General features: G+C 53.5%; 1 protein-coding gene across 1 annotated transcript in view; it reads right to left on the bottom strand.

Moving 5' to 3' along the window:
• Positions 1-27,199, bottom strand: part of LOC127749662 (uncharacterized) — a 78,990-nt gene that overhangs the window by 41,352 nt on the left and 10,439 nt on the right. The window lies entirely within an intron of this gene.

Here is a 27,199-nt window from a genome sequence, read left to right as displayed (position 1 = left end):
TTTATCTTACTTCCTCAGCGTTAATCTTCTCATCAAAGTCCAAGAAGAATCGGAGAGGAGGGCATTTTTCTTCTCCCAAAGCAAGCAAGGCCAATTTGTAGCGCTCTATGTATGTAATTGCAGGTTTGTTTGGGAAGCCACATTGAAATTTGGAGTAGACAAGTGCCTGGTGTTTGCAGAATGCGCCACATTTTCCAACCGGGCAACTGCACCAACCAACTAATGAATTCACTTCATAGGCCAGCTCTCCAGTCTTTTCACTTGGTACCTCATACAAGTCTCTGTCTTTTACTTTGATTTTCTCTGCCATTTCTATAAGAGTGAAAGATTCCAACGCCATCTGAGCTTGTCTTTCCATATTGAAACTACATTAACTTCAAATCAATTAAACATATAGTACAATACCTGGTTGCATTTTTTGGCACAGTCGATTGTACTGGTACCTGGGCTTATTCTCTCTATCATAGGCATAGTGCATCAAATTTTTTGTGAGGTGCTTATTCCAAACACGACAAATAAAATCCACCAAGGCACAGCAGTTATAGGCCTTTGTGCGACCAAGCACTATATCTTTTATAACTCGAATAGAAGCCTCAGCAAAATTGTCTGTGTTATGCCCCCTATTTAATGTTTGTGACCGAAAAATTTTCGCCCACTCTTTTTCTCTTTGAAGAAAACCATCAACTCTCTTCCTATACTTCTCATGAGAGCATGACTCTTTGAATGTATCCTTTGCTTCCTCATATTCATCAGCATGTACTGCATACATTATCTGACATTTAAAAAAAAAAGAAGTAAATTAGAGGTATCTGCTATTTTTTTTCAAAAATACTCTGGTATTTACTCACACTTTGAAATAACCGTAGCAGACTCTGCCTCTCATCTTGATGAACGCCCCCTTTTGAGTCTCACAGTCATCTCCATTCCGCTTGGCCAACATGGAAGTGACATAGATATTGCAAAGCATCTGGCCAGATTGCTTGCAATGCACTTTTCTCCATGTTGCTGTCGTCTGTCATGAAAACTTCAGGGTTCTAAAAAAATAAAGAGGTAAGCAGTGAGTTGTTTTTTTTTTACATAATAAGAAAAATAAATGAGTTTGTGCATAATCATACCTTTTTATTTCCAAAGCAGTTTGGGTACTTTGAAGCAAGCATACCATACGCTTGGATGTAACCTTCAGTATCTCCTCTATTGTGAATTAATGCACACAAAGGCACTGCTCCCCCTTTTGTCGCAGTCAATACCAATGTGAGGATGCTTTGTTGGGCATCAACACTTCCCGTAGAATCAGTGAAAATAATTTCACTTGCCTCTGGGAGTGACTGGGCACGCTTCATTAATGGAGTAACAATTAGGATGCACCACCTGGATTTATCAACATTGTCAATGTGCACTTCGACACCTGTAATAGAATAAAACACTCAAGATAAGTAAAAGTAATTGTTTGAAAAGTATTTGATGTTTGTACGCATGTTGTATTCACTATTATTTTTATTACCTTCAGCATCGTAAGTCTCCACTTTTTCTTTAAGTTTATCGAGTGGTTCTGTGGATGACCATGCAATACCAAAAGTAGAAAGAAGCCAGCGTCTGTGCAAGTATTGAACAGTTCTTAGAGGAGGATTTAGAGCACCATTGCTCAAGTTTTTTTCCCCATCATCCTCCAACATAATCTTGTCTTCATGAATCTGGCGTGCGTCTGCAGCTCCATGACCATTGTTAAAGTAATCCAAATACTGTTCCTCAACATCAGGGTGAATTCTCAGATAACCCATGGAGCGGAAGTTATCAATTTGGTGATTATGTATTCCTGTGATACAGATTTTAGCTGGCAGTGGTACATCTCTCTTCAAAAACGGGTCATTTTTCTTGGTATTTTTAGTTACTTTTTTAATTAACACGTCAATAACAACAGGACATTTCCTATTTCTTTTGCTGTCTTCTTTTTTGTTTCTATCACTAAGTTGACAAGCCCATTTCCGATGAAAAATGTACCTTGAGAAAAATAAAAATAAAAGTCATTTATGCTATTTTAGCGCCCCTTATTGCTTTCGCTCTCCCATGAATGCTCATGCATATCGTGTCAACTTGTCACTTCCCTTCTGACAGTAATGTTGTATAATTTCTATCAAAACCTTACCTGACTGGAGTTGTAGCCATTTTATCTTTAATTATGTAGTCAGTGTTTGTGGTATCTTTGAATGCTCTGAGCCACTTTTCAACATCATCTTCGCATTTAAAATCACTCCGTACAACTAACTCGTCTTCATTCTTAATTTCAAATTCACAACAATAACCATCTTTAGAAAGGGACTCAAGAACATCCTGACTATCCATTGCTTTCGTCAGATTCACACACACTCGACATGCGACAGGTAGCAGGTGGCGATTTTAGAGGGAATGAGCTCTCAGCTGATGCGCGTGTGTTCGGTGGGAAGGGAAGGGGGAGGGGCGTCGAATAGGGAAGCAAAGTGTTGTGTAAAAGGCGTCTGCTGAGAAACGTTTTGGCGCGCTAATGTGACAGGAGAGCGAGTACATTCGCAGACCAGAATGGAACTATTACTATGTAACTATTGCGCTTTTAAGAATCCGCATTATGGCTTGACGATTGTCACAGACTTTAAAATCGCGTACTACGCGTGAGCGCGAAGTGATCTGCCGCCCTTGTGGCCAAGCGGCGCGTGCCGGCCGCTGCCGGCGGCAGCGCGCGCCGCGTACCGCTGAATCCGCCATACGGCGCTGAATCGCGCAGGGAATGTTTATACGCGGCCCGGCTCTCGCAGGGACCAGCAGAGGGCTTGGTAGTGCCGGGTCGTGCGGCGCCATCACGATTTCATTCCCCGCGCACACTCACAAATTGATAGAGAAAAGGCAGCGGCAAGCGTTGATTCGACTCTCTTTCTCTTTCTTTCTCTCTCTCTCTCTCTCTCCAGAGTGTGTATATGCGCGCGCCGCCACCGCCCCATCCCCTGGACAACAAGTACGAAAGTAAGCTGTTTCAGAGGCACGCTCTGCTGTCGGCGATACAATCTCGAATGCCTGGGCGCGGCGGAGGCGGGAGTGAGCGAGAGAGAGGGAGGGGGGGGTGCAAGAGGCGATCCACAGCTACCTCCTCAGCGCCACGATATCATTGGGGGCCGCTCTGTTCAAACAGGACACGGCGTAGGCGGGGGGATGCCCCCCCCCCTTACTTTTCCCCTGCTACGCAAGGATTGTCAGTCCATAGTCGGCAGGGGGAAGGAAACCAAAACACCAAGGAATTTACAGCGAGGTTGTGAGAGAAACAAGGAAAGAGAAAGGAGAGGGAAAGAGAGAGGGAGACGGGAAGAGCGAATCAGAGAACGGGTAAGTTACCTGAGTCGACACCGGTCGACACCCTTCTAGCTCGTCTCGTACAGAACAGGTGAGTAGCGGGTGAAAGAATCACGTATCCACCTACTGGATGACGCGCGCTACATCTCTTTGTTTCATTATTTTACTTTTTTGTTTTAATTTGGCAAACGAAAGAGAGCATCCTCCGCCTCTTCGCTAATGCGCCACCCCCCACCCCCACCCCCGCGCACACGAAGGTGTTTCCCCGCAGCAGCAGCAGCCCCATTGTAACATTTGCATCACAGCGCTTCACTTTCACGGCGCATTTTTTACCACCCCTCTGCCTCCTAACCGCCGCCCCGCCATTCCGCCTTTTCCCTGTCGCCGCCCGGACGCCCCCCACGATGCCCCCTCCCCCCCTTTTTTATTTCCCTCTCCGAAGCTATCCCGCCGCCGCTTCTTGTGTTAACCCTTCCGCGTTCCCTTTTGCCCTTTTCGACGACGCCAAAACTTTGCATACGTTTTGGCCGCGCCGCGAGGATAAATTCCCTCACTAAATATTTCCAAGGGTGTTGCGAGTGGATGAAAGTCCGGCCAACTCGGCCGCAACCGACGCCAAGTTGTTCCACCCTCGAGTGCGCACACGGAGGCGGAGGGGGAGCACGGTATGAAAGAGAAGGAGGGAAGGGAGGGGAGGCAAAAGACGAGAGTATGCGTCCGCCCGCCCGCCCACCCGCCGCGCTGCTTGTTGTTCAGAAACCCGTTTCCGCAGAGATTGTTTTCCTTTATGATGGCCAACTCCGACAGATATTGATTGAGACGCTCTCCCCCCAAGAGATGAATGAAGCTCACTTCCCTCGTCAAGCCAAACACCCTCCTGCTCCTTTCGCTCCACTCGGGCGGGCGCATTGAGCGGCGCCGGTGACCCGGGCGCGCGGGCGGAGGCCGTCCAATCCTTCCTTTCTGCTCCCAATCTCGTTGATCGGCCATCGCTTTTCACTTGCTAGTCACGGCCCTCTGCTCGCTCCCACTCCCGGAGGTACCCCCAGTGGCTCTTGGCTGCTACTGTTGTTGTTCCCAGAGCCGGTGAAGCGGAGATGCGCCAGACACATGCGAGCCGCTGAACCACTGCGGCATGCCATGCCGCTGCTCCAGAACATGACGGCGGCAGCTCATCTGATATACACGAACGCTCGCGCGCCAGGCCTCTGGCACGGGATGACGCACTAATTCGCGTCGGTACTTCATCTGTCACCACAGGGCAAGGGCATGTCAGCAAGCGCCCGCAGAGTGGGACTGCCGCACGCAAAACCGCGCAAAACACGTAGAGCACGCACACATGGTCTGCGTCTTACCACACTCGCACCACTTGCTTTGCGGTTTGCTTTGAAAATGTGTCATAGACGCATTCACCTTCGGACAGCTGTTGAAAACCTTTAGGTGAATTTAACGAACTGAAATTCGCGAACTGAAAGTTGCTGTGAATATTCACCGTAAGCAACAAAATAGGTCAATAATTAAGGTACGAGCAGTGCCCCGAATTACGTTTTACCTGCCAGGCACACATATACCATGAAAAACAACAAACTTTTCAAAATATGGAAATCGCGAACAGCTGGGGAAGTGTCCCTCCAGGCCTATCCTGGCGACATGCGCGATTAAACATAATGTGCAAGTCGTTAACAAGCCTGCGCAGTATATGGCACCTGGCCCGGCCGACAGCCGCGGTACGGCGCGCGTCAGCCCGGAGCAGGCCGAGCAGGCCGAGCAGGCCGAGCAGGCCGAGCAGGCGCCTCCTCAAGTCACGTCACATCGACTGCCTCTAGTGATTAATGTGCCCTGCGTACGCAGCAGGAGGCCGCCGCACCGGGAGAAGGAGAAGGGGGGCATGCCCCTGCACGACAACATCGCCCTGCAGCAGCTACCAGGCGGAGCAGGGCCGCCAAAGGCCTGCCGATGCAGCAGAGGAAGCGTGAAATTCTCCCGACACCAACAAACGCCCCCGGCCCGGACCGGAGGGGGGCACGACGACGACAGGGCGGTGGTGGCGACAGTATTGAAGCGCAGGGGGGGGGGGGGGGGATTTTCCAGATGATCCGCGCGACGATCCTTCTTTAATACAGCAAAATAGAGGAGCGCGGAATCTAGTCTAAAAATAAAACACGACGCGCCGGACGACGAGCCGCCACACTGGGTTGTCTAGTCGGAGGGAGGGGAAGCTAATCTTAACGCGGATATTGGCCGACGTCGTCGGGAAGAAGCATTCCGCCAAACCATCGGCCAGAAGGCGGCGGCGGCGGCGGCGGCGGCTCCCGCGCGCCATACTCCCCCAAGGCGGCCAAAAGCAGCAGCGTCCCACAGCAGCACATCGCAGGACGTTGCTCCCATACTCAATTTTTAAACCGCGCTGACAAACCCTCCGCAGTATAAAGCGTCAGACTCAGCCCAACGTCATATACTTTCAGTTTCACCCGCGCCGCTCCACTCTGGAAAAACAAATGTGACAAGTGTCACGTAATCTGCTGAAGAGGGGGCGCAATAACTCCGGGAATCATGTGTACACCTGCCTGCTGGGAATCATCAGGATAAAAATTTATCGAAATCAACAGAAATCGCTTAGACTAAGCGGAAAACTAGTGGAACTGATACAAATCATCGAAATGAGAGTTTTCGACAACTATGATACCTATGGAATGAATAGAAGCGGACGGGAATCACTGGGAATCAGGCATTTCGGGAATCATGTGTACACATCAAAAGGGAGATGTTGCCTACTCGTCTGCTGCACTCTCCTCTCCTGCCAGAGTGAGCGTGTGTGCGTGTGTGTAGCACTCGCTTTCTAGGAAGCCCTAAAGGACTGTTAAAAGGAACTGTGCGTTTACAAACGCATTCTGCCAATCGAAAGTGCATCACAAAACAGTTCCTCGGTGAAAGTGCATCGAAGAAGAAAGTGAGGAAAATGTCACATTTTAGTTGTTCTTTTTTTTTCAGGGTCGGCTTGACATGCATCACTTTGGCCCCACAAAGCAGGGCGAGTGTCCACCCCGACCGTGTCCGCTTTGCATACGTTGCGTAAACACACAACAATATAGCCCCTCGTGCCGGGAAGCGGGAAAGGGAGGAAGGGGGGCGCTGTAGAACTTACCAGCCTCCCCCCCACCCTTCTTTTGTGCGAGTGAGCGGGAGAGAGGGAGAGAGAGACGGAGCCGTGCCGTGCGTGGGCCAAGAGGACGGGGCCGGCGCATCTGATTTTCTTATCAAACAAATATTCCTTCAGCGCAAACACACACCCCCGTCAAGGGTCGCGCGGATCCACCGCGGATACTGCTATGGCCCTATGGCGGCTCGTCGACGAGACGACAAACAGACACGACCAACATACCGGACAGACGACATACTCGGCCGGCAGGACGTTGCTTTCCAGAATATACTCCGCCGTAGTTGGTCAGGTTTACTCCTACGCTCTTCCACTCACTGTCCTTGCCACAAAGTCATATCTTCGCCCGCGGGCAAATAAAGTGTCCGACTGTGAGTGTCCTCATAACGTAGCCCTCAATATAATGCATAATGCGTGCTACACAGCCAGACTCACGTGATAAAAGTCAGCAGGTCAAATGTGTTGTGAATCCCTTTTTTTTCAGCAGATTCCGATCATAGTCCGATGAGCAAGCCAGGGCCGGACTAGCTGCAGGCGGGATACGGAAGGGGAGAGGGCATAAAGAGTCGTCAACCGGGGGCCCATGCACACTAACCGGATGCGTATTTTTTCTTCTACTAATGTAAGCAGTCAAATTATTTTCACACTCTTTGGCGTTTAATTTTAAACTGTTGTGCAACAGTGCAACAGTGCATTCGTTTGTACGAACTTGTGAACTTTTTGCACACACTTTCAACAAAAACGAAACGTGAGTTAAATTTTATACGAATGTTTGCAAAAAAAACATACATATTAGCGTGTATGCATTTGCCTTCATCTCTCCGTCTGCAAGGTCCCAACCAGGCCCTTGGCCACCCCTAGTGCAGCAGGCTGCTGGGTTTAGCACTGGGGAGGGGGGTGTCTGTCTTCCCCGGACGATATTGCTGGGCCCTTTCGCTTTGTCACTCACATCACACGCCGCCCCTTAAGGAAGGGGATCTGGGCAGCATTCCCTCGCATAAAGAGGACCGTAGGCAGAGAGAGAGAGAGAGAGAGAGAGAGAGAGGGGGGGGGAGCTGAGGATCACACGGCACGCGGTATAACTTGGTGGCGCCGGTGAGCAAGATGTGCAATCTGCTAATAGCAAGCGCGCTTTACGCGGGTCGGGCCCGCCCGGGCCAGCTCGCCGTGGGGACCCCGGCGGGACCGATACCACGAAAAGTTCCTCGAACCGTCCCGCTAATGGCCGTGGAGTGGACCGTCCGCGGGACCGTCTCGCCGGACTTCCTCCTTCCGTGACCACACCGCGCAGACAGCGCAGACAGCGCAGACAGCGCAGACAGCGCAGAGAGCGCAGAGAGGAATCACAGACCGCACTGACAACGACACCGGACAAAGAGGTTTAAAGGCTCAAATAGATTTGCTGAGCTCTTTGGCGACTCGGGGCACAGGGACAAGGAGAGAGTACTAGACTCACCGGCTCTGGTGGCGGAAGAGTTTATGCCATAAGAGGAAATCAAGATAGAAACGTACACACAGGCCACAGGGGGGAAAAGGGAGGGGGGTGGGTGAGTAAGGGAGTGGCAGCCGCGGGGAAGGGGTGCAGGAGACGCGCTGCTTCGTAACGGGAGGGTCAGGGGGAGAGGGGGAGGCTGCAAATTTAGGAAAGTGGTGCGATAATCCACGCGCCGCTCGAGGCCTTGTCCCTCGTTATGGCGTGTTTGACGTTCGGACAGGGGGAGGGACGGGAGGGAGGAAATGAAGGCGGGAAGGAGGGAGGGAGAGAGAGAGAGAGAAAAGAGAGAGAAGGAAGAGTAAAGGACAGCTAACAAACGACCACCGAGGACTGGAGGAATGGTTGTCCGCCAGCCGCAAGCTCTGCAAGCTCTGCGTATTGGACTTTACTAATTGACAAAACTATGGACGCATGTATATAAATTCGATTATCTATGTGTCACACGATGAGCCAAGCTGTTTTGTCGTTTTTGTATCAAAAAAATTGCAGAGGATTATTGCGTGCTCAGTCCAACTGCCCCCTCCTCCTCCAGAGGCCAGTTTGACGCGGCTCGTTACAATGCCCTTCTGTTAATGCAGCACTCCACACCTGGCCGTCACGGGCCCCTCTCCCCCGCCGTCGCAGTCGTCACGCCAGTAGCCGGCTCCGGGACGGGACAGGACGGGGCGCGACGGGCGCGCCCAACTTTGCACAAGGGACAAGTTGACAGGTTGACATGGAAACAGCGCCCGACTTGCAGCCCCTCCCCCCCCCCTCGCTCGCTCTCTCTCTCTCTCTCTCTCTCTCCCTCGACCGGAATTCCCTCCTTCCCCTGTTGGATTCGACAACGGCGCAACGCAACATTCCTCGAGCTGCAGACAACCGCCCGCACGCTGCGCGCGCGCTAACTTTGTGGAAACTGTACCCGCGTCGAACACGGGAAAGACACCGGCATGCCATATACGAGTGGAGTATGGAACAGAACCGAACAGAAACATGAATATCCTGGAGCGGAGACACGGGACACGGCAAAGATCTGTCTGCAACTTTGGATATTCACGGCAAGCAATGATTTAATTCTTTTTACAGGGGATATTACTTGCTTTTGCTTCGTCAATTAATTGACTTGCTAAAGTGGATGTATTCACGAACATTCAGCTTTTGCGTACCTATTATTTATATATAGAAATTTTTTATATATAGAAATTTCCGAGTAGAGCGTTGTACGGCTACCTAGCACCATACCATTGTCTCAAACCACATTAAAAGGGTGACCAGTAGTTAAAACCTAGTCACTGGTTATCTAAGAGTATCCTTGGTATTTGGAAATGTATCTCAACACATTTAAAAATAGGATGATTAGTAACTTTAAACAGTTGATGAACAAAATGTGTACATATACCCTACCAGAAGGCATCGATGATGCAAAACGGCTGCGGAGGCAGGGTGTCCCTCCGCAGGCGAGGACCGCTACCGATGGCGCACCCGCTTCAAGCTCCACTTACCTGCAAAAAGGAAAGATTCAGTCAACAGAGTTGAAATTTAAAAAAATGATTTACAGAAAATAGCCAGCTGGTTTTAGGTTTCGAACTATCACGTTGAGTCCTCACAATGACACGTGTTTGCTATCCCCCCCTCCCCCTTGGACTCAACGTGCTATATAGTCTGTAATACATACAAATGCTCGGCAAAGTTTGAACAGGAGGGGTATTACGGAGCTCCCCGGAAGCGCCTTCTGCAACCAGTCTACAGAGGGTGAGGGGGTGGTGGAAGAACGTTTCCCGGGAGCTCCGGAATACCTCTCCAGTGGCTGTGGGCGCGAAACAACTGACTTGAAAACCGAGCACGCTGGCCGCTGGGGCGCGCTGGGGCGGCCGCCCGGCAGGTAGGCAACCCAACGCGCGCGTGCTCGGCGGGTGGCCCACCCCGCGATCGTCGGGCGCCATGAGCAGCGAGCGCAGCCGCGGGGAGCAGGGGGAGGGGGGAGGGGAGCAGCGGGAGCAGGGGGAGCAGGGGGAGCAGCGGGAGCAGCGGGAGCAGCGGGAGCAGGGGGAGCAGGGGGAGCAGCGGGAGCAGCGGGAACAGGAGCAGGGAGAGCAGGGAGGCAGGGGGAGCGGGGAGATCAGGGGGACCAGGTGGGGCAGGGGGAGCAGCGGGAGCAGGCACGCCGGGCCGTTAGATATGACACTTTGGGCGGCGACGATCCACGTAATGCCCAACAGGTGAGGGAGGAAGCGCGGAGGGAAAAGAGAAGAAGAAGAAGAAGAAGAAGAAGAAGAAGAAGAAGAAGAAGAGGCTCAGGGGCCAGGTCGAGCCGACTCTGCTCCGGGAGGCCTTGGAAACCATCTATCACACTTAGCGTATCATCGACCCCCACTCCCCTTCCCCTCCGCCGCAGAGCGGGGGTGCGGCAGAGACCATATCCACAACCCCCAACTCCCTCGCCCACCTCCCGCCTGCGCCGCCAGGTAGGCAGGCTGAGGCAGGGACACACCTCTCTTGTCAAACTAGAGACCGCGAACGCCTTGCCTCCCGATCTCGCAAATGATGCGTGCGAGCAAAGTCATCGCCACCCTCCCCTCCCCCACAGCACACGTGTGGGATGGCTACACGTACGCGATTTGTATATTTTTGTTGAAGAGGACTTTTGGTGAGTTGGCAAAGAAGGTGGGCGTCGTCAGCAGGCACAGGCCCAAGGCAAAGGGGGCCTGCGAGAGAGGCTCATGGCTCGTAACGAGCTTTCGGCACTCCCACGCAACACAACCTGAGTGAAACGATCCACTGCTACTCAAACGCTGCGACGTCACATTTAAACAACTAACTCGTGTCACATTCGTTGTGTGACATGGCGACGCCAATGTCATGCACTTAGCCCACGAAATGGCACAGAGCGTGGCAAGGGACTGCGTCACGTTCACAAGTAAAGTGAAATTAATTGTAACGTCAGTGCTCAAATAACAATGCGACACCGTAAAAAAATACCCACATTCATTATTTTACAGATCGACGCCGCAATCAAAATAGTTTAAGACTTTGATTTCGTGTCACTTACCCGATGGTCTTACAACAAGATAGCGTCATATGAACAATTCTTGTTAACAGCGAAACGGACCCAGTGTTTTGGGAAAGAAAGTGATCACACGAACGTTTTGTTGATGGTGGGCTTGCATTTTTTGTGTATTGCATCAAATTTCACGAAAAAAAAAAAAAGATTCGCTGAGTCAGCTAATACATTGACTGGTATATGGACAGACAAGCACATACACTACTGTAACCACTATATTGTCTACTCTAATCAATCATTGGCTGCTGTGCCAGTCAAAAATTAGCTGTAAGAGCTTATCCCTTCCCTAAATCAGTCGAGGTCTACCTTACTAATACAGGCAAATCATTATTTCATACAACTAATCTTTTACTGGCACAGCCAAAGAGTAGACAATATGGTGGTTACAGAAGTTTATGTGCTTCTGTCTATATACTAGTCAATTATATTAGCTGACTCAGCGAATCTTTTTTTTCCGTGTTCCGAAGATCACCACAAAGCTTTGTGGCACCATAACTAATATTATTCAGTCATTCACTCTCTGTACGCGGCACAACTACCACTGTGGAGGCTGCGGTCATAGGGCAGGAGGGTGTAGATGGATAAAGCTATCCCCCACACCCACCACCCTCAGGACAAAACGGCGCGGCAAATTAGGCTTCGCACATCAGGCGCTCGTCTGGCACAGGCAACCCACGCCCGTCGCCGATGAGAGGACGCAACCGCATGTGTGCACGCAAGCAAGCTCGAGAAAATGCAATAACACACTAGCTGGAAAGGCTACTGCCATCTACTTCATGGGCAGCGGGTAGAGCAAACATGACCCACTTACTGACAAAACTATCGAATATCCGTCAGCTTGATAATGCACATTCCTTCGCTAAGTGCACTGCATACCCAACAGCGTATTATTATTTAATATACACAGAAGGAAGAGTGTACTTGCCAGCACGTGTATATGTCGGTATATGTAAAGCGATGTGAAATTGATGAAGAAAAACGATATTGCTTCCGTAGATTCTCAAACGGCATGGCAATGCAACGCTCGGACGCCACGCCACGCCGTGCGCACTGCGCGGTCCTTGCCTCCCCAACTTCCGCCTGGCGCGACGGCGTCTGCTTCAAAATTCAAAGCCAATAGGCCGTGCCGTAGGCTTCGCTCGCTCTTCTCTTCCTGCTCTCCAGCTTGACAAGCAGCGCCGCCGCCGCCGCTCGCAGCCATTCTCCTCCAGAGACGTCGTCAGCCAAAAGTTGGGAATCCCGCGGTCCTTTATTAACGCATGGTGCGGTGACGGCTGACGGGGCGCCGACCGGAGAGAGGTTGGGGACGGGAGAGAATAGGGGGGTGGGAGGGGAAGAGGGGGGCAATTTGCCGAGCATGTGGCAGGCGCGGGGATCCCCCCCACTCGCGGGCTCGCCCGCTTACTCACGCCTGCACAAACAAAAATTGTCCCTGCTCGCTCCAACTCCCCTCGGTCTCCCCCTCTCCCTCAACCTCTGCTGCTCCAGCTCCCTCCCCTCCTCATGGTGGCCCACATTGTCTGTGTGTTGCCCTGCACACCCTCCCCAGGAGTAGTGGCCAATCTGCTTGACAGGCAACAGGGGCGCGGGGCGGGGCGGCCGCCGCCTGGGGGACGCGCGCCACCTGGAATCAATGCACGGCCCTGGCGCTGCAAGCGGGCGGCGGCAGGGGAGGAGTTCCAAGGCAACTTTAAAGGGGGATGAGGCAATCCGAGGCGGGGCCGGTGGCGACCCCGGAACAGCTGCTGGCCGTCCAGGCAGGACCGGCCCATCACGACAGCCGGAACAGGAGGAGCAGCAGGAGGTGGCGGGTGGCAGGGAACAGCCAGCCAGCCCGTCAGCCAGCCATGTCGCCGTGTCCGAACGAAGCAGAACGGTCCTCGTCCTCCAGAGCCGAACCAAACGGGATATTGGTTATTCCTTTACGGCGGTGGGGGCCACGGGGCACAGCAGTGTCGCTTCCCCCGACCCCGCCCTCTAGCTGCACATTGTTGTTGTTTTTATAGCCCCCGCGCCCGCAAGCATGTGTGTTGGCATGAGGGTGTGCGTGTGTGTCGGTATGTGTATGTGGTGTGTGGATGCCTGCTCGGACGACGTCTGAGTTTTATGCCCGAATTCCTTTGCACTGTATCTTTTCTCTTTGAGCGATATTTCATTCTGGATGCAGCAGCGGTTGTGGGGCGCGGCTTGGGGGACAGCGCAACTCTCCGCCCGCGCAGTCCACCCCCCAGACTCCCTCCGTCGGCGGCCTCGTATGATTTTTAGTGCGCATCTGTGTGGTTTTGTCTCCGCTCCCTGCCGCACCAGTGTAAAAACAAACGTCATGTTGAGACTGAGGTAAGAGATGACTTTCTCGTGGTGAGTCGTGGTGCGACTATTTTCTCCTAGTTTTTGTCGAGGACTGTACCAGAGAGGAGAGCGCCCACCGGCATCGCCTGCAGGCACGGATGTGGAGGATCATCGCAGCGGGCGACATCGGCCCCGTTCTCCGACTCACGGTGTGTCATTACAGCGCTACGCGAGGATGCTTAGCGGGAGGCCGTACTGGAGGCCGTACTAGGGGCCGTACTGGAAGCTCTGCTGGAGGCTCGGCTGGAGGCTCTGCTGGAGGCTCTGCTGGAGGCTCTGATGGAGGCCGTGCTGGAGGACGTGGTGGAGGCCATGATGGAGGACGTGCTGGAGTCCATGCTGGAGGCCATTCTGAAGGCCATGCCGAAGGCCGCGATGGAGGCGTGCTGGAGGCCGTGAGGGAGGCCGTAATGGAGGGCGAAATGGAGACCGTGTAGGAGACCGTGGTGGAGACCATGATGGAGACCGTGTGGAAGGCGGGGCTGGAGGCTTGGCTGGAGGCTCGGCTGGAGGCTCAGCTGGAGGCCCAGCTGGAGGCCGAGCTGGAGGCCCGGCTGGAGGCCCGTCTGGAGGCCCGGCTGGAGGCCCGGCTGGAATTCACTGGAGCTCGATAGCGCTGCAGAAACCGCTAGAGAACGCGCTGGAGGCTGTACCGGAGACTTTGCTAGGGGCCGTGCTGGAGGCCCTTGATGACATTACGACTCGGGCCTCGGTAGGCGCGCCTCGTCCCTTTGACTCATCCCCGCCCCTAATGAGTGGAACAAGTGTGCGCACCGCCCGTACTTCTCACTCCCTCCCCCTCTTTCTCTCTCTCTCTCACACACACACACACACACACACACACACCGCACTCCCCTCTTCGGCCCCCACGGCACCTCGCGGCTCTCATCCGCATTCATGACGAGACGAGCGAGAAAAGGAAAAAAATAAAACTTTTAGCGACGTGTCCGGGTGTTTGCCGCCGCCTACAGGCAGCAGGTTGTGGGTGTGGTCGCGTGTGTGTGCGGCAGAGAGGGAGAGAGAGAGATGCCGTGCGTCTCCGCAGGCTGTGGTCAGGCTGCCGACCATGCCCACCCCTGGATGCGGGGGTGGGGGCCACACCTGGACCGCAACGTGGAGGAGGAAAACAAATTATATGAGGGTTGTGGCAACAAAGTCGTTTCTCTCTCTCTCTCTCTCTCTCTCTCTCTCATGTCGTCTGCAACACGTGTCGGCACAGTAGCCCAACGTGACCGCAGAATGCACCCAATGTCATACGTGGCCAGGTAGCACCACTGCCCTCCGCTACACGCGCACTCACATATAAAAAGAACAGCTCAACCATCAAAAGCGCACAACCTAACAAAAAAAACAACAACATAAAATTGTTGATAATAGCGAAAACATTCAAGGCAATATACTGCACATTTCTGCAGCGTCGTAGCGTCCGACTTCCGGCCCTGAGTCAGGTCAAAGGGAAGCCCTACGACACAAACATAAACAATCACAGCTGGACGAAGCCACCCACGCCATCCAAGGGGGATGCAGAGATCAGAGGAGGGGGAGCGAGCAGGGGTTTGTGGGTGGGACGGGGGGAAGGGGCAATGCCGGGGGGGCTGGTGGCCGTGCCGTGAACAACGTGAAGTCCGACAAATGTCACACGCCTGTGGTATGGCGGCTATAGCACCCGCGCCTGCCCGCGCTGCTCCGGCCGATTCGCATCCATTCGAACAGCTCACGCAGGACATGAACCGCCTTGCGCCGCGCCTCATGGATCGCCTATGGTGGATGTCATTAGCATTAGGGAGGGGGTGACGGGAGACGGGCGGTGCTCACAGGAGGCGTCGTCACAGCGCGTCCCGGCGCGTTCTCGTCACCGCGTCAACTGTCAACCGCCTATGGCGCCGGGTGGCGGTGGCGGACGTGTGCGGAGCAGTCAACATAGTCGCACCACTGCCCGCGGCCGCCGGGCCGGGCGCGAAGTTGTGACGCTGCGAGATACCATGGTCTGCGGGCAAGGGCAGGGGGGGCGGCTGGCTCTGATGGGTAAGAGACACCACCTGCCCCCCTCCCTCAGCCCCGCGGCCCTCAGCAGAGAGACAAGGGGCTGCGCGCTGTGGCCCGGGGGCGCGAGGGCTAGAGCTGCCCCGCCCCCTCCCCCGCACACCCGCGCGTTTTGTTATGTGATTGCTGGTGGTAATTCACGCCACGCTCCGCCGCGCATTAGCATATGCTAAGTAAACTGGCGGTGTAGCGCGGCGCGGCGCACATGTGTACACCCCCCGGCCCGCCCCCGGACCGCCGCCAGCCGTCAGGCCCCGCGACAGTTCCGTCTCGAGCACGACAGTATAGTAGTATGGTAGTGGTGGTGGTGGTAGTGGTGGGGGTAGTAGTGGCCGTGGTAGTCGTCGGTTAGCGGGCCGCCACGCCACGCCGCCCCCGCCACACTCAACTCTGCCACACTGCTAATACATATGCTACTGCACGCCCCATCATGGCCCGCGCTGTAGCAAGCGTGTACGCAGTTAACCACACACAAGCACAGAAACAACAATGATTTTAGAGAAAAAATATAGAACTTCTCTCACGTGTGGGAACGGTCAAGAAAAACGCGGACGTTTCTCTTTGAGTCTCGATTATTGTGCGAGGGTATAAAAACGTTAACACTTCATGTTAACAAATAGACGATCCAAATTTTTAAAAATCTGGTTCAAATTAATTGTTAATAATCATCTATGTTATTGCTTTTTAGAACTACAGTAACTCTTCTTTGTTCAGAGATTCACGCCCTAGTGTGTTGCCATCGGTGTTGCCGTTGTCAGTCTCCAACTGAGACCAGGCAGTTGTTGGGCAAGTGAGTGGCGACGTGGTGCTGGCCCTGGACCTAGCGGCCTCAGGGGCCTCTGCAGTGGCCTCGGCGCGGCGTTAACGTAAAACAGGCTAATTTGGACCATGCTGGGTAATGTGGACCTATATTCCGCTTCTGCCTGACTGACCTAACCACTGAGAAGCGGAATATCGAAAAAGAGGGTGGTCCACTTTACCACGCATGGTCCATATTCCCTTGTTTTACGGTACTGGGCACGAGGACGCGAGGACGGGCGTCCACAGGTCCCTGGGACACCTGCAGGCCAGGCTTGAGGCAGTGTTGAGTGTTTATTGTATGTGGGACATGTGGGAGTAGAGGTGCGCATGGAGAGGGCGTAGCCTAGCGCACAGTAGTGCTTGTTAGCCGGGGAGAAGTTAGGACGACCAACTAACGCGCCGTTCCCTCTGGAGCACTACAAGCACTAATATTGCAGAATTTTTACTGTATAGCCTATAAGGATCGTCTACAGGGACCAGACGATGCCAGCGGGTAGAGACCTGCATCGGGCCGGCTGCACAATGGGTGAGAACGGCTTGACGCCAGCCGCCCACCCACTCGGCAAACGCAGAGTCGAGTTCTCCGGTCGGCGAGCCTGATAGGGCCGAAATCAGTTGAGTGCACTGCTATTCAAACACTGGTGACGTCGCATTTACAAGACTGTGACTCGTGTTACATTGGTTAGGTTGGAATACCTTGTCACATTTAGTTAAAACGTGACATATGCAGGTCTCTACTAGCGGGGCTACAAGGGTTTCCTTGGTACCTCTGCTGCCGACCGCCGCGCCCCGCCCCGCCCCTGAAATTCTAAAACCATCACATAAAGGCGCAGCTCGGGCTGGGCGGCACGGAGCGCGTTAGGCCCGCCATCCCGGACGGGAAATGGCGTCTGATGTAATTTTCTAAAGATTTTTTCTCCCGGCCCAGCAGCAGCGTCGGACCATATAACAGGAAGGGGAGGCTTTCCATTCTCTTTTGCCTCTCTCTCTCTCTCTCTCTCTCTCTCTCTCTGTTACATAACCAGCTCAGCAGCCTTGTCGTTTTCTATCCTCTCTCGCCTGCTTCAGTCACCCTTTTGCCATCCATCCCGAGCCCAGCAGCCTTCCACGCGTTGCCGTTGCGGTCCCCCCCCCCTGGGAGCCAAAGAGCCAAAACCCCGTCGTTGACGTCGTCACAGGGCAGGGGCAGCTGGTTTCAGCAACGAGCTGAGTGTATACTGTATACCACGCCCCAAACACCGCCCCACTGCCCAAAAGACACCGGTTTTCGAAAGTGCTTTACTTTTGAAGCGAGGACAGGGGCAGGAGAGCACTCAAAAGCCGGCTTTTAAGACCAATATGTGGACCGTGGACCTGGATGTGCGTGGGACGGGAAAGGGGAGGACAGGGGACGGTTGCAGGAGGGGGTAGAGAGGGGGCGAGGTTGAGGGGAGGAGATGGGTGAGCCCGAGGGGTGAGGGGGGATGCGTATAGTTGCCGCGGGGCCTGAGGCCTTCCCTTCTCTTGGCCTCGCCGGCCAGCCCGTTAATGGCTAGGGACCCTCTCCTCTCAGCTGTGCGGCTCTAACTGCAGACTTCCTCCCCTATCCCGCACCCCCCTCCCCCTGCCTCCCATTCCTACCCCTTTGCGCCCGCCACAGCCACCCGCCTTCGATCACAGGGTCGTCGGTCGTCCGTTCGACCGATTTTCTTGGCGACACACGTCCCGCTCAAGTGCCCCCAGGGCCGACGGCCGACGGCCCAGAGGAGCGCGGGAAGGAAGGGGTGGGGGGAGGGTAGCGGATGGGGCTTCCTACCCCGCCAAAACATTATGACGGGCAATTGTGCTCCCCCACACAACTCCTTCTCTCTCTCTCTCTCTCTCTCTCTCTCTCTCTCTCTCTCTCTCTCCTCCCTTTCTAACCCGCCGTTCTCTCTGAAGAGGACGGCCTCTGGCACTGCGAAGAAAAAAAACTTGTGGAGGGTGGCAACACTACCACTACAGCCAGCAGTGAGAGTGAGGCCCATCACGGGATGCTTGTGAGGGAGTGGGGCGGGGGAGGGAGAGGGTCATTTACACGGAGGGATAAAAAATGTAGCGATTCACCCGCCCACCGCACAAATCCTTAACACTGATCACTTTTTTGTGTGTGCTTTTCAGTGTTGAAGAAATACCAAAACTTTACGGATGAACTTTTGTTTTTACTCTCTTACACAAAATTGGACAAGCTTGAAACACTAAAAACTTATTAAATACACAAATATCTTTCATAATGTTTATGGAACCTTTTTGGAAATTAAAACCTCTCTTTGACGTTCGGCGACACCAATGCACATTTTTTTTTAGCTCTTACTTTGAGATACACTGGCTGCTGTCGCTGCTGCAGTGGCAGGGTGGTGGAAGGGTGTTGGGGGGATTCCCCAGACGGACGCGAACACAAACAGGGGCGGGCGTGCGGTGCGGCGGCGCGTTCGTGAATATTGATTCAGTTGTTGCGACTGATTGGGTAACCGAAACCGATTAAAGTTGCCTCGTTTGGCAGCACCAACGCGCGGTCACCGACAAACAACAATTGGTAGAGAGGGAAAAAGAGGAATCGGCGGGCGAACGGAGAGGGCTAGAGCGCGAGAGAAAAGTTCACGTACCCTACTGAGGCTTACATCCAAACTTTTCCTCATTTTTATTATTTTCCCGCCAAGACAGCTTACCGCAGAAAAGACCCCCCCCTCTTTTCCCTTCGTTTCCGAAAGGCTACATTCGCGTCCAATATCTGTAAATAAAAAGTGCCGACAGTGCACCCGAGCGCACGAGCCACACAAAACAGATCGCATCATCAAAGGCGCGCCTGCGATTTGCTTCTCAGTTTCCGTATTGCTAAAAGATGAGATCGGAAGAAATGAAAGATAGAGCATGCCAAACTGTAATTTGTGTAAACACGTCGAGTGCCAGAGCAAATTCGAGGGGTGGCGCGTTTTCCAGCAAAGTATGGCAACGTCGGACTGAGCGGGTATTAAATACTTATTCAAATACTTAAATAAAAGAGGTGGAGACAATAGATTAGCCAAATGGAAATCCACATATAAGCTCTAACACCCTGAGAAGGTTATTCACACGGCTCAGGCCACCCCCATTCGCAGCCATTTTACACGCCATTCACCCGCCCGCCCGGGCTCAGTGTCACACCCGCACCAGCCAGCTGCAACTCGGAGAGAATGAGTGGGATGGGAGGGAAGGAAAAGAGTGGGAAGGAAAAGTAAGGCGGGAAAGACAGACTCGCAGCAGAGAGGGAGAGAGGGAAGGGGGGGGGGGTAAAGCGACGGTGGCCCAAAGATCAGCAGCCGAGAACGAGGGTAACGACACGGCTCGGCTCCCCCCGACCGGCCGACCTTGCCGTAGGTCTATTCAAGCGGGCTGGTGTCGTCGTCTGCAGGCGGGGAAGGGGCGGGGGGCCGCTCAGACAACACCGCGCGCCGCGTTAAGGATCACTTCTTCCCGCTCCCAGACAAAAAAAATTCTAACGCTAACGCGTTAATCGGCCCCTGAAGTTTTAACGAACAATCGTATGCACACGAAGAAATAATCATTTAATTAATCACTTCAATAGATTCAGCGTTGAAAGTGTTGTGGCTCTTAATTCTGAAGTCACCACAATAATAAAACCAACAGCGTGGCAAGCGCCTTATAGAAACTACTTAGTGGGCATTCCCCGGCAATGACAACTTTTACTTATAGTTACAATTATTTAAACACATGTCGTTTAACCACCTCTGAGGTGCACGCGAAATCGCTAAAGAAGGGGTTATTAGACGTGGGTTGAACATAAAAGTGAGGAGAGTACGTCACTCAATTTATCCAAAAACATGAAGCGAGTTCGTTTGCAAAGGTTGGTACCATTGTTAGAAGCCACGCCTCCTTTCTACCCAGGATTGTCGTAGCCACGCCCATTTCTAAACAAACTGTGCAGCTTTGATTTTAAATCGGTAGAAGTTGTGATTGGAGTATCTTATGGCATTGATTAAAAGCTTATTCGGTAGCTTAAGGAACGGTGCACAATCGGCTCGCTTACATTACCATGTTTCAATCAACACTAACTGCATTAAAAATTTAAAACAAGACACGCAGAATAAGCGTAAATGTCGCATATTATTCAGCTTGCTGTCGTTCTTGACTGGAACAGCGCACGAAAATTTTGAACATATCGTTCGGAAGCTTAATTTTCGGTCTTGAATTTTTGTCTCACACGTTTTACTGTTAAGTGAAAATGTAAGCCGCAGGGATCAACAGAAAGAATGCTAGAAGTGCGAACCATTGTTGGCTTGGCAGGATTTTGCCGATTTTCGTGAAAATTTCGATGTTTAACTTTAATTTTCTCAAAATTGGCCAGAAGGATTGTAATGAGGCTATAGTCAAATGAAATCTAATTTTTGGATTGATTTTTTGGTAAAATTTTATTAGAATCTTTACAACAGAAGTCGCGCTACCTTAATGAATTCGGAGGAAGAATAAGAAGCACTCGCACGCGAGCAGAAAGGCCCCCTTGGGGGGGCCTAAAAAAAAGTGGGCCAGTTTGCCTTCCTTCACCTTCCCCTGCAGACTGAGCCGTGGCCCAACGGTGGAGTCAGGAGGCGCCGTAGTGGGCAGTCCAGCCTGTACGGGGGACCACCGCACGAGGCGCTACGACAAACTGTGCTGGACACGAAAGAGAAGGGGGCAGCGGTTGGTGGCTCAGAGCCGAAGCAGCTTAGCCGCGGCGGCGCGCAGGGGTATGGAAACAGTCGGGCTAGGAAAGTCGAGGATAAAGCCGCCGCCCCGTTCCCTGCCACCCGACTCTCTCTTGCTCCCCTTCCCCCTCCTACACACACACACACACACACACACACACACTCACAATAAACTTGCTTTTGGCGGGGCGAGGGACGCTAAGGCAATGCGAATGAAAACGGGCATCGAGAGACACATTGCAATCGCGGTCAGAGGACAACGGAGGCACGTCTAAATCAGGCTTTCAGTAAAACTCGAATCAGACATTCATTCAGATTCAGACGCACGTTCACACACACACGCACACACACACACACACACACGCACGCACGCACAGACACACACGCAACGGATTCGGAGTTTGCCCATTGCCCATTCAATGCCTGTGCTGAGCTTGCTATGGGCATTCCGATTCAACAGTAATAGAGTAGAGTGCATCAGCATCGAATCCCCAGGTACAGAAAGCTTGACCAAGGGACCATTCATAGAGTCGTCCGGCGTCGAAGGGGGGGAGGGGGTCGGCCAAAAACGGACGGTGCGATGGACGAGAGGGAGGCAAAGGGTAACAGGTTCACAGGTTGACAGGGGGTAGGGGTAGGGGGATGTATTGGGGACGGAAAACAGCAGACGTACTTTATGGATAATGATCCCTAAGTCCTTCACCGCAGAGAGAGTCTGCCCGGGTACCGGTCGGCTTAGGGAACCAAAGCAAGCCGGGGACGGGCGCACTGCTGTATGCGAGTAATATTAATGTAATACGTAATCTAGAAATGTAAGGAACCGTGCCATTGGCCATGTTTCAACCACCGGGTTAAGCAGCAAGAGGCAATAAGAATTTGATTATGGTTTCAGAGATGGAAGACGGAGTGAGCAGATAGACAGGTAAGAGGGCGTGGGAAGGACGGAGAATGACGAGGGAGAAGTGGGGAAGGAGGAGAGGCAAACAATGACGCCGTGCGTGCTGCCTTGCTTGCGCTATCAGCGCGCCTGCAGTTCGGCAAATAGGCAGCGCGCCAGCCTCGTGTGCTCGGCGGGACGGCCTACCTCACAGGGGCTCTCCCGAGGGCTCTCTCCGGCAGCACACGCCGGTGGCCCGGCCAAACAAACTCGAGCAGGGCATTGCACTCTGCAACACGGATCCTCGCGCGCAACTGCCTTGTACACTCTAAATGTCTACGGACAATTTTTGTAACTAGCACCGGACTTCTGCGTGCATAACTGGAATCAGATACAATATTGTGACTTGCTAGTCACTAAATGTGTGTTGGTAGTTACAATATTGTATCTGAGCTAGTTATGCACACAGAAGTCCGGTGCTAGTTACAAAAATTGTCCGTAGACATTTAGAGTGTATACCACAGAGAGGCGTGCATCTTCACACGGAACCGGAAACAGGGAGCGCGGGGGGAATCGGGCGGAGGCGGGGGAAGGGCCCTGTACCGTACAGAAAGTGTGGCGAAGTGGAAAAGGAAGTGAGAGCCGAGAGGGAGAGACGAGGTGGATGTGGGAGGGGACAGAGAGAGAGGGAGAGAGATTGTCTGGCGATGCGAGGATCCCCTCTCGTCACAAAGCCACCTGCGCGTTCAACTCATCAGATTTGTCGATGCTCAATCATGAGTGTGACTGCGCGGGGGGGGGGAGTGACAAGAACGGAGAGGAAAGGAGAAGCGTGGAGACGATGGGATAGGAAAAGAGAAGGAAAGGGGAAAACAGAGAAGTGAAAGCTGAGCCGAGCGCGGGGAAAGAAAAGACGAAAGAGGAGCAAGAGCTGGGTGCGATCCACCAAAGCCGTTTAAACCGCGCGCCGTTTTTAAGTGGTGTTAATCCCTTAAGTAGAAGTGGCCGAAACAAAGTAGAAAGAAACACAAAATTCTTCGGTTTGCTTTTCTGTCTGGAGGCATCATCAGTCTCTGCTCCCCGCCACACGCATACCATGTCCTTTATTACATTTCTCTTTTACCGAGAAAAAAAAGGGAGAGAGGCAATGAAAGAAAAAAAGAACGCAATCGACACTAAAATGGTGTCTGCCGGGCTTGCATGGCCCGCCAGCCTTACCCGCGGTCGCGGTTGCACACAAAAGGACCCCTTGCGTATCGCAGAGTTTACGGCCATCACACGCACACATGAGCGCCTTATTCGTAGAGGGGGGGTAAAGGGGACGGGTGGAGGAGGGACCGGAAGGGATGGTGAGGGAGCGGGGGGTTGGGAGTGAACAAAAAAAAGGGAAGGCGGGAAAGAAAAATGAAACGAATAACACGGATGGAAGCGGCGCGCCGACGACACGGGAAGCGCGTGCAAACAATTGCTCCAGGCGAGAGCTTTGGTCGGGCGCGTGGCGAGGCACGGCGTAGCGTGTCGGAGCGACCTTATAGATCAGAGAGAATGTCTTCGCCGCCGCGGGACACGAAATAAACAGGTGTGAGGTAACGCGAGGCACGCCGGGGGCTTCGGTCGGGCAGGCGAAGAAGAAGAACGACGGGAAAGGGCGAATAACATTCGCACGCGCAGAGCAGCGACTGGAAAAACTAATGTGACATGTGTGACATTTACAAGTGTGACATCCTTGGTGCGGTGTGACCGTATTTCTGGTCACGCTTGTGGTGTGATTTCCTATGCGTTCTGCCCATGACTTCTTAACTGATGTTGCATCAATTGGTGTGACCTAAACTCATGTCACATTACATGGTGTGACCAAAACTGGTCACACTAGTTGATGTGACACATGTCACATTAGTTTTTTCAGTGAGTAGGAGAGGTTTGCGAGTGACCGTGGCTGGCGGGCAGGCCTGCAGGGCCACTCCGAGACGCTCCCGCCACGCCACGGCCAAGCCCGGCCCGACCACGCGCCACTTCCCCCGGGCTCCTTCAAGGGCGGCTGAAAGGGTCATTAGTGCCCGGGGAGGGGGCGTCCGTAAAGCGGCATATTAGTGGGGAGCCGCAGGGGTGTGGGGGCATGTGGTGTCGTAGGAAGACGTCACGTGTGCATACATACATCCGACGTCCGCGAGGCATAAGATCCACCATCGGCGTGGAAAACACAAAAGAAAGAAAAAAGTTCGGAATTCTATACAAGTAACGACTCTCCTCTAGAGGGTGGTTGGTGACAAGAGTCCCTCCCCGTCGCTGCACTGCGTCACACGTCCCATTCAACACGAAACCCCCCGCCAAACACCCCGCCCCGCCCCGCCGAGCAGCTGATAAATCGACTGTATCATTTCTTGTCCATTCATCCCCGATTACAGCGCTGCCGGGGTGGCGACGACGCGGCGGCGCGTGCGCGTCCACTCGGTCCACTTAGGGGTGGAGTGACTGGGGACACCACGCGCACTACGCCCTCTCAGACACCACGACATTATTATTTTTCTGGGGCAAATAATCAAAAACGTTTGTTGACGTCTTTTTGGCGATAGTAACAAACGTCCTTACAATAATTAAAACAGGTAGTAAATATTTAAATACGCAGGCAAAAACGCGAAAACAAACCCCCCTCACCGCACCCCTCCTCTTCCGTCACCGCCGCGACCCCGCCGCCGCTGCGCCTCACCTCCCCAAATGACCCTGAGAAAATCACTTGATATTAACATAGAAATATCGTGGCCGCGAGGTCGTGGCCGCGGAGCGTGGTGCGGCGCCATGCCGCCGAGGGCCGGGCAGGGCCGGGAGGACATTGAAATATAGCTGGCCACGTCAAAAGGGGCAGAGGCGACATTAGGCCCTGCGGCGAGTCGCGCTTCATCTCTGAGACTGCAGCGCCACCCACCCCCCTCCCCACTCTGCTTGCCCCGGCCCTCCCCCGATGTCTGCGGGGCTTAGTCAGATAAGGAGCGGCAGCCTCTTTTCACACCATTCTCTGTCACACAAAACTGTTCTGAACTTTCTTTTTATATACACGCAGCCTGTGTATTTTGCGCGTAATTTTTAACTCGTACATTAATGTATTTTTGGCAGTATGAATGAATCGTTTTTTAATAGAGTAGGTGCGCAGAAATACAATAGCAGCGTACAAAAACGTTCACAATTTGACTTTGTTGACAGCCGCCAACCCCGCGGTTGATTGCCCAATGACACCGTGCCGTTTAGACGAGGAAGAGAAAAAAAATCAAAAGGAGTTCGCGCCTAAAATTAGTCGCGCGCGGCGGTGAGATGACTGGGGGTCGCGTCACCCGGTGACACCGCAGCCGTCAGGAGCTGTCAGGCTGCGAGTTGGCGCCACACGACGCCGCCCCGCCCCCCGGCCAGGCCCGCCCGAGGCCCACCCCGAGCCCCGCCACGCCTGGCGCTGATGGCAGTTCGGCTAATTCTGTTACGAGTGATGAGAGGACGTGCTGGGGCGACAGTACCGCGGGAGGAGCGCAGGGCCCCCACGTCCCCTGAGGACAGCGCGGGGGACGGGGCGGGGCGCCTCTCACCGGAACAGTACCTCTAGGGGCACAGCGGCCTCGTCAGGTCGCAGGGCGCCCGCGCAGCTCGGGACAAACTCCGGGCTGAGTTATATATGAGTGGGTCCCACCCGCGCGGGCCGATCCGCCTAGACACCCAGATTCCTTTTAATCAGTTTCTGAATTAACCAGAGGGCGGCTGCTGCCGGCCCGGGGCGGCATGATCCGGAAGGTCTCGAGCGGATTAAAAGAGAAAACAAAATTTCGGAGCGGTGTTGCAGCACCCGAGTTCGCAGCTCCAACAAGAGGTGGAGGGGGAGGGGGGGGGGGCTTGGTCCAAGCGCGACGCCATGGCGATTCCGAGCTGGACACTGAAAAAAAAAATAAAGGAAAAGGGGGACTGAAGGGAGATCTGGCAAAGAGAGACGAAAAACGAGAAAAAATATAATTAGCTCTGCAATCGTCAAAAGTATGGAAAAGGGGAAAGACAAACGCAGGCTTTTGTGGCGGATGGCGGGAAAATAACAAACTGGGAATAATACACAAAGGGGGGTGTCCTTCATCCCAGGCGAGAATAATTACGGAGAACAAATATTTCCACACCTCAAAGCAATGAATACTTTTGACGTGCGATTTCGAAATGCGAGTTGTACTGCGAACGAAGAGACCTTTTGTTTGTTCCTTTTGCCACTGCGCGCGGTTGAGAAAGTGCTCGTTGAACACAATCTCCGAGAGGGTAGACAGAAAGGCCCATCGGATCGGTCCGAACGAGCCGCCAGTGGACAGACGAGTGGGCCGGCGCCTGGCCCGGGGGCAGAGTTGACATGGATACGGTTTGCTCTCTCTCTCTCTCTCTCTTTCTCTCTCACACTCTCGCTCCCGTTCGCTGCCGCCACTCCTCGGCTGTGTGCCCAGGCCCAGCAGCCAGGGAGAACCGGCGGGGCCCGGTATCCCATCCTTCCGGTGGAGCAGTGGTGCGCTCTGCGCGCAGCTGGATACCCAGATAGACGCGCGGGCCTTTGTGCCCGAACGGCCACTCGCCGCCGCCGCCCCTAGCCCTAGGTAGACAGACGAACGTCCCGCCCTGAACACGAAGGAGTTTACTCAACTGGCATCGCACTTAAATCCACACCTGTGCGCGCGCCGCGCAGCAACCTCCGCCAGATCTCCGCATTCGACCACCGGCGTCCTGTAGCCAGGATTCTCACCGATAACCCACAAGCCCTTCTAAATTCCTGATTAAATTAAATTTTACCAACAGAAATTGGGGATTTTTTTCTCGTCTTTTCACTATAGTGCAATCAATTCACTATAAAAATGTCTGTAAAAGATTTACAGCTAAAGTTCCCGTGAGAAGTGTTGTAAAATCGCGGTTTTAAATGGCAAAAAGAAAACATCTCGCTTTCAGAGAGAATTTAGGCTTAGCAGGACTCAAGGCGACACGACACAAGGATTCGCGCCCTGGCACACATGCAGCCGGCGTTATTGTGATTAGCTTTACCGACTCGCTCTACAGACAGAGCATTATGTTGTGCCGGTAGACAGCGCACCTGTGTGAGGGGCGGGGGTTGGGGGTCCTATTGTGCGGTGGACCCTGTTGGTGCGGGCTGGCTGCTGGACCACGCCGCGGGGGCCCTGGCCCGGCCCGGCCCGGCCCGGGGTCATTAAATGTTACAAGACCATTAGGATCGCGCCGCTAAAACAAACAGGCTGAGCTGGCCGTGTGTGGCGTGGCGCCGCGGCATTCAGTGAAACCCTTTCTGAATGATGGGCCATCCCCGAAAACGGGGCCTTTTGTACATCTGGACGTACGCGGACAATGCTATTGTGTGTGTTGTGCTAGGCTCGCGTGAGATGATCATGATAATAATAATGAT

Source organism: Frankliniella occidentalis, unplaced genomic scaffold (genome assembly GCF_000697945.3).
Source record: "Frankliniella occidentalis isolate FOCC.00 unplaced genomic scaffold, Focc_3.1 Scaffold4, whole genome shotgun sequence".
Taxonomy (NCBI): domain Eukaryota; kingdom Metazoa; phylum Arthropoda; class Insecta; order Thysanoptera; family Thripidae; genus Frankliniella; species Frankliniella occidentalis.
The sequence above is the reverse complement of the archived record's forward strand: the minus strand, read 5'-3'. Positions and strand labels throughout refer to the sequence as shown.